Source organism: Etheostoma cragini, chromosome 20 (assembly GCF_013103735.1).
Source record: "Etheostoma cragini isolate CJK2018 chromosome 20, CSU_Ecrag_1.0, whole genome shotgun sequence".
NCBI lineage: Eukaryota > Metazoa > Chordata > Actinopteri > Perciformes > Percidae > Etheostoma > Etheostoma cragini.
This window is the reverse complement of record NC_048426.1, coordinates 5,537,337-5,544,763: the sequence shown is the minus strand read 5'-3', so window position 1 is coordinate 5,544,763 and position 7,427 is coordinate 5,537,337. Positions and strand designations below refer to the sequence as shown.

At 42.4% G+C, this 7,427-nt stretch overlaps 1 protein-coding gene across 3 annotated transcripts in view; it reads left to right on the top strand.

Moving 5' to 3' along the window:
- The window catches only part of slc8a3 (solute carrier family 8 member 3), a 142,686-nt gene that overhangs the window by 113,407 nt on the left and 21,852 nt on the right, over positions 1-7,427 (top strand). The gene's annotated exons all lie outside the window — the stretch shown is intronic.

Here is a 7,427-nt window from a genome sequence, read left to right as displayed (position 1 = left end):
CTGAACAAATACTCAACCATTAATTATAAAATTACAAAAACTACCACAAATGTGATAACACTTTAGTGGGCATCACATTACCAATAACTAATCATTGAAAAGTAACAAAGATTTCTAATTCTGCAGGCTATTACATTTAAGGTAATTGTGGATCTTCTCTTAATTTCTGCTCTTGCCTTGTCAGTGCTCTCACTGACAGCGGTATTAACCTTGGCCTTTCCGCTACGGAAAAGGTCGATTCATTTTGCAGCCACTTGCTCTGACTATACTTCCTTTTAACCTTAACTTCTCAATGCCGCGCATTACTTTTTCATTTTCACCACACAAGACATTTTTAGGTTTTCTCTGTGATCATAACTTCAGAGAAGTAAGTTTCCTGGTCGAGGGTCAGGCTGAGCCAATCAGATTTAACAAAATAAGGAGCAGTCCAAGTTGGGCGGGGTCGTTTGGCCGCTCATGTCCCCCCCTCTTAATTGACAATATTGAATTGTCCCATTCTGCCAGCCCATGTCACGGCTGTGGGCCGTACTGTCACCTGGTATAACACCTACAACTGTGACTGACATCTAACATTAAATTAGTAATATGACCGCCGGCCAGTTCTAACCGTGATAGACCGGGTTGGCCGTAGGGAAATATCCTGATGGCCAGTGCGCCCCTGGATAAAGTTATGCTGGATACGTGCATTCCTTTGAATCCTTTGTGCATATAAAGGCTGTTTGAATCCAGCACAGGAATGGCTGACTCTAACAATGAAAACTACTATATAGAGCGGTAATTGCAGAATGTATATACATAAAATGGCTATTGCTGAAAAAAGCAGAAATGTTTTTCAGATGGCTTATGACCTCAACAATATTATCTGTGTTGCTCTTGCAACAATCATTTTGCATGAGTAGTTGCTTATTTTAAAAGGCAGATGACTTGTTTTTGCAGTAACATTCCACACGGAGAAGAAATGCAAAGGGGATGCTCTTCCCTCTTTGCTAGCGCCGGGCTTACTGTCAAAGCAGCATTGATTGTATCAACATGCAATTAAATGGTAATTCAGTGATGCAGTGTTATTGTGGGAAGCGCTGCATGAACGGTCCCTTTAATTATCCCTGATTGTGATTACAACATTGTTGTGCATCTTCATCTTTACGTACATTGTTTGCCCAACTTTCCATGAATTAAGACAATAGTGGAACTGCAGAGTACACTTACAGCAGTACACTTACAGCACCGCCTCCTGGGGAGGTCAGAGCTAACTTTCCTCTGAGATTGCTGTGTTGTTGTACAGTATTGAGTGTAGGATTCAAGATGACGTGTTGGTGATTTACTGTGTCTTTACTCTTTCTTCAAGGACAGAGCCATTAAGTAGGTCTACTTCAGTCATTTCTACTACTACTGCTGCATTGTTAGCCACATTTCCTTAGCATCATGTTTATGGTTTCAGCAGATAGGGCGGTTACAGGGGCAGCCGTGCACAGGAATGACAATAGAAGGTTGGCGTATTGTTATCAAATTAGATCGATCCCTCTGCCTCAGATTGCCATGAGGCTGCTTTTAAACAAATGCGTTTCATTCCGTCAGCCTGATGTGATTTATGTTGCGATCTCTTTCTGTCCCAGATTGGGGTTCGCAGTTGAAGGACGCGACCCGGTCACTTAGCAAATGGCATAAGCATTTTCACATCAACGCTGCACAGCAATGCCTTCAGTGCATCTCCCTGCCCCCGGTGGCCTCGACACGGATGCAGAGTCACAGCGAGATTGTTGTCTAGTAACAGTTTCCATGGATGCCACACGGTGCTGTCAGGGGCTTAGGTGTAATGGATTTAAATTGAACTGTTAAATTTGGAGCTGGGAGAGGCAGCGAGGGAAAGTGGGGAAAGAGAAAGATGAGGAGGAGGATGGCTGTAGAGACTGAGGTAGGAGGGGGCAACATATATAGTGTAGGCATTAAAAAAAAGTCAGAGAGGTGGAGAGAGACAGACACAGTTAACCAAAGAGACAATGAGCCAGAGAGTCACTCTGAAAGCCCTCGTCATCCGTGATGAGGAGCTGGAAGAGCAGTAATTGTTCTTAAGAGGTGTGTGTGTGTGGGGGGGCTTCTCAGCGTGCAGCTATGGATGAGCCATGCTGAGCTGGCACAGTGTCAGAAACGTCTTAACGCACAGGTGAGGGCCAGCCGGGGCACTAACCTTCTATGTGGGCTCTCATTAATGTCCATGTCGTTAATGACCTTCTCCAACCCCTCCCCCTGAGAACAACTTTGTTCCACACTGACACTACTAGCGCTCTAAGGAGGTCCAAGTCAGGTTCTTTTCCTCTTTCTTCCAGCCATGAAACTCCATCTCTTCCATGCAGGACAGCACCCTGTGATGATCTGATTTATTTTTGTCCAGCTGAGTTTGTTTCTTGGTGGCTCAGCAGTCGCCTCACATGTGTGAATAGGAGTGTATGCGGTTATTTGTCTATGCTTCTGTGGATGGATTACTGAATGGGACTACTGATGACAGGCCAGAGCCTCACTAAGAAGTGACTGTTCACATTTGTTCTTGTAAAGTCACCGAGCGAGTAGTGATGTCTTGATCAAATTTGTCAATCAGTTTACACTGGATTACATGCTAGCCTCATTACCCATGTATCCCCCATGTGAACCGCATTCTAATGTACGGGTTCCTATGATATCGTACGAAGACATACACTAATTTGTGTTGTGTCTCATGAAATCAGGCAACCGCTGAATTCTCAGGACAGTTGGGTTTAGCAGCATTTTACTGGAATCAGGTTCAGAGGCCGTTACAGATGAGCTTAGCCAACAAAAGTGGACCGTCATATGGAGACAGCAGTTAAGTTTAGGCACAAAAACCACTAGTTAAGACTAGAAAAAAAGATTGTTGGTTGGATTTAAACTAACCCTAAACACTGGTCCCATTAAGTGGTACTACCAGAAAACGAACACACGTTTCCTGGTTAAAAATCTTGTGTTTTACCCTTGACCTATTTACTTTTCCTAACTACATGTACAAATGGTTCATGAGAACAGCCTGTTATGAAGGCAATTTGAATCCAGCATAGTAGACTCCACCACCAACAATGAAAACTATTATTCAGTAAAGAGAGGTAATAAAATAAATCTAAATTCATCCCAAACACTTAAAGGTCCAATGTGTGGGAATTTCTCCCATTTAGCGTTGAGATCATATATCGCAATCAACTCTCACGCGCCACGCAGTTCAAAGTACGTATCACAGCTATGGTAGCCTTCACGCTTCAAAAAGACGGTCTTTTGCTCTTTTCAATATTTTTAGACCTTTTTTTCTATAGGTGGATTGCCGTTTTCTTTATGTTGTGAATGCCTTTTGGTGTAAGATCAAATAGCCTACCTGCAAAACTAATGTAATTCCCATCTGCCTCAGCTATAGGCTTCTTTGTGTTTAGTGCTAATAGTGCAAAGCAGCTACTAGTAAGTGTAAACATGTTAGCATACTGATGTTAGCATAGAGCTTAGTGAAGAGATATAAGAAAGAACAGCAGAGTAGATCCGCTTTAAGGCTTTCTTTGATGGTTTCCTGTAATATTTCAGAGGAGTGTCAGTGTGGCTCTCATGTCTGGGTATTTTGGAGGGGTATTGGGCTTTTACATGTCTGTGCAAGGGGTTGTTTTGTCATAATCTGTCCATATGACAGCGATAAGTGGGTAAAAGGATGAATGAATGAATGAATGAATGAATATATTAATTTCCATTAAGGTCATTGTTCAATATTTTTGGAATAAACTGCAAATGTTCAAGTCTTACAAGTGGTTACAATTGTGTCAACAGAAGACTTACATTGCTTAATCATTTGTTTTAATTGTGTGGGAACAGCCATTCTGGAGGATGTCCCATTTAGGAAAAAAAATCTTTAAATACACATGATAAAATATTCATACGCAGGCTGTCTCGTACCCAGAGGATAAGACATGAAAGTATTAACAAAAAAAGTAACTTCCACTCTCAGTGGAAAAGAAATGGATAGTAATGTTGAAGTTCTTAATGTTGCGTATGATAAGTGGATATTGAGGGCTTCAGAAGGATCCTTGGGGCTTCGCCTCTGTGAGAAGCCGATGAGACGACTCGGAGGGCGGCCGTGGCTCTGTCTGTGCGCCCTGGGCCGGGCAGGGCTGTTAATCAGTGCTCAGGGTTACATCAATGATGTCAGCACAGTGGCTACAATACATCACACTGAACTACCGTTGGACACTTCAGTCCCTGGTGAACTCAGCACAGCGCCCCCCGGCTGGAGTCTTTACCTGTGTGTGTGTGTGTGTGTGTGTGTGTGTGTGTGTGTGTGTGTGTGTGTGTGTGTGTGTGTGTGTGTGTGCATGCGTTGACTGTGTGGACATTTGTGTGTAAGGCCTGGTCTGATGACATTATCAGGGTTGGTAATCAACTCTGGAATTGCCTGCTGCTAACACAACGGTGAGGCTGATACGGCTGCAGAATAAACAGACTTTAACAAGTAGAGGGAGCTCGTCTGCACTTGATCCGCACAGCGTAACATCTAGACTGGACGAATCCCGTAGAGGAGGAGAGACAAAAGACAGACTGACACAGGCAAGCAGGGAGGGAGAGATGCATAAAGACAGACAGGAGAGAAATATGAAGAAAGCAAGAAGAGGGGAGTAAAGCTTGTGAAAGACAGAAAGAGATGCAGGTGGGTAGGTATAGACACGTGTGCTATTTACCTCAGTAGATTTTACTCAATGACAAAAAATAATCAGCTCACTCCTACTTCTACAAACCTTGGTCAGATTGCACCCCAGAAAACCAATAACATCACAATTTTGTTTTTTTCTATTAGTTCATTGTGTATCTAAATGTATGGAAAAGGAAGTCACTTTTCCAGAAATAGACCCACACAACTACAAAGTATCGGAGGACAGGAAGACTGCAAAGTCAAAGTATGGCATGGTGGCATATTTGAAGAGTTAAATTATTATTATGGTCATCATTTTCAGTTGACTACAGAGTGCTTACAATTAAAAGAATGTTCCTACATCAGTAATTGGTTTGGTTATTTACAGTCTGACCTCGCAGCAGACTTGTACACATCCTAGAAAAGATAGGTCACTATTTTGAAAATTGATTATTTGAGGGATTTGCAAAGCAATAATATAACAACAACAATAATGTTCTCATTTTCATTTTTTCTCTGTTTTATGTAATTGTGAACTGAATATCTGTACTGTTAATATACCAAGACAAGACAATACATAGTGTTTTTGATTTTTTTCTGACATTTTATAGCCCGAAAAAATTATCACTTATTGGAGAAAACAATCGGCAGATTATTCAATGATGAAAAGAACTGTTAGTTGCAGCCTAATGATTACTAACAAATGTTACATTGTTCTAAGGTGTCTTGGAAAATAGGGGTTTTGATACTTGAGGACAATACCTTTCTCTGAAACAGAAGTTGGACAGTACAAGGAAGTTCCAGGTATAATTTTATGCTAAAATATCCTGGGATAATTACATTTCTTTAAAGGAACACTCCACATTTCGTTGAAGTATGGCTTATCGCGGTCTCCCCCAGCTGTAGATAGGTCGGCCAACGCATTTTTGTCTCAGTGCATGCATTGTTTTAGTCCGGTGCAACACTGGCAGCACCATCGCTAGTTAGCTTTGGGTAGTCAATGGAATGTTGCCGGTTAGCATGTTTTGAGTAAAAGTGAACCGAATTACTTCTTGTGGCCTACGTATTCATAACAAGTACCAATAGCAATGCAGATTAAGACTAGATAATTTCCAGGCGCCTGGATAGCTCAGTAGGTAGAGCGGGCGCCCATACATAGAGGTTTACTCCTCGAAACAGTGGGCCTGGATTTGACTCCGACCTGCGGCCCTTTGCTGCATGTCATTCCCCTTTCATATCTTCAGCTGTCCTGTTAATAAAGGCCTACAGATGCCCCAAAACTAACTTGGGACTACATTGGGTGTCAGCACAGCCAAAGCACTGCTACATGGATGCAGAAATCACACAGCACCTTAAACCCCCAAACGTCCGTCAACATACCCATATCGGATTTTGTGAGACAGGATGACTTCTTAGACAGTCAAGATCCACAAGCATACCTCTACGAACCAGTTTTCAGAAGAGCAGCTTCATGCTTGGGAAATAGAACGAGAGGAGGAGGAGGAGTTTGCAATAATTCCATAGCCCAAGGTCTTGAGACATCCTATAGTCCTCGACTTTTTTCGGTGTGATAAAGTCTGAACCCAATAAACAGCTGTCCACAGAGCAAGTGATCACTGTAAACATGACGTCTGATTATTTTACGGGATAGATTGACCCGTATTAGACCTGTACTCACACAGAGTTGCTGCGTGATTTCTCTGCGCCATATAGCAGTGCTTTGGCTGTGCTTCCACCTAATGTATTCCCAAATCAATATCTGCCTAGGGAATTGTCTAGTCTTAATCGGCATTGCCATTGGTACTCATTGTGAATACACAGGCCACAATAAGTAATTAGGTTCACTTTCACTCACAACCGGCTAACCGGCAACATAGGATTCCATTCACTACGCTAAGCTAACTAGCGGCGGTGATGCCAATGTCCATATATCTTTTTCCGCTTATCTGGTATCGGGTTGCGGGGGCAGCAGTTCCAGCAGAGGACCCTAAACTTCCCTTTCCCGAGCCACATTACTCCTTGTATGGTATTCGGGTCTGATGGACCCCTTTCAAATTTTTACAAGAAGACGAATAGTTCATTACATTTTTTTTCAGTACATTATATCTACCTGAAAATCACTGGCCTTACCTTATTTTCTGTGATAAACATGTATGTCTGACTCAGTTCAGAACATTATTCTTGATATGACCACTTATGTTTATTCCATAGTGGATTTTTAACATGAATTATAACCTTATGACAAAAAACTAATCACACTTCCATTTTTGATTGTGTTCTAGTAGAGACTGATTGCATTCCCTAAACATATATGTTATCTCAATTGTTGATACTGTTGAAATTGTGATACGGACAAATTTGTTAATAGATTATGAAGTAAAATTTTATTTAAGAATTGTTTTTAAAACCCCAAATAAGTCCCAGGTCAATTTGACCTGAGGGACACGAGAGGGTCCCGAAAGTGAAGACAACACCAGGGTTAACCATCTCCGACTGGGGGATCCCGAGGCGTTCCCAGGCCAGGTTGGAGATATAGTCCCTCCACCTTGTCCTGGGTCTTCCCTGTGGCGTCCTCCCAGCTGGACGTGCCTGGAACACCTCCCTAGGGAGGCGCCCAGGAGGCCTCCTTACCAGATAACCGAACCCCCAGTCCAGATGCACCTTACTAAAACAATGCATGCACTGAGATTTTAAAAAAAATGCGTTGGCCCCACCTATCTACAGCTAGGGGAGACTGTGATAAGCCCTATTTCAACAAACA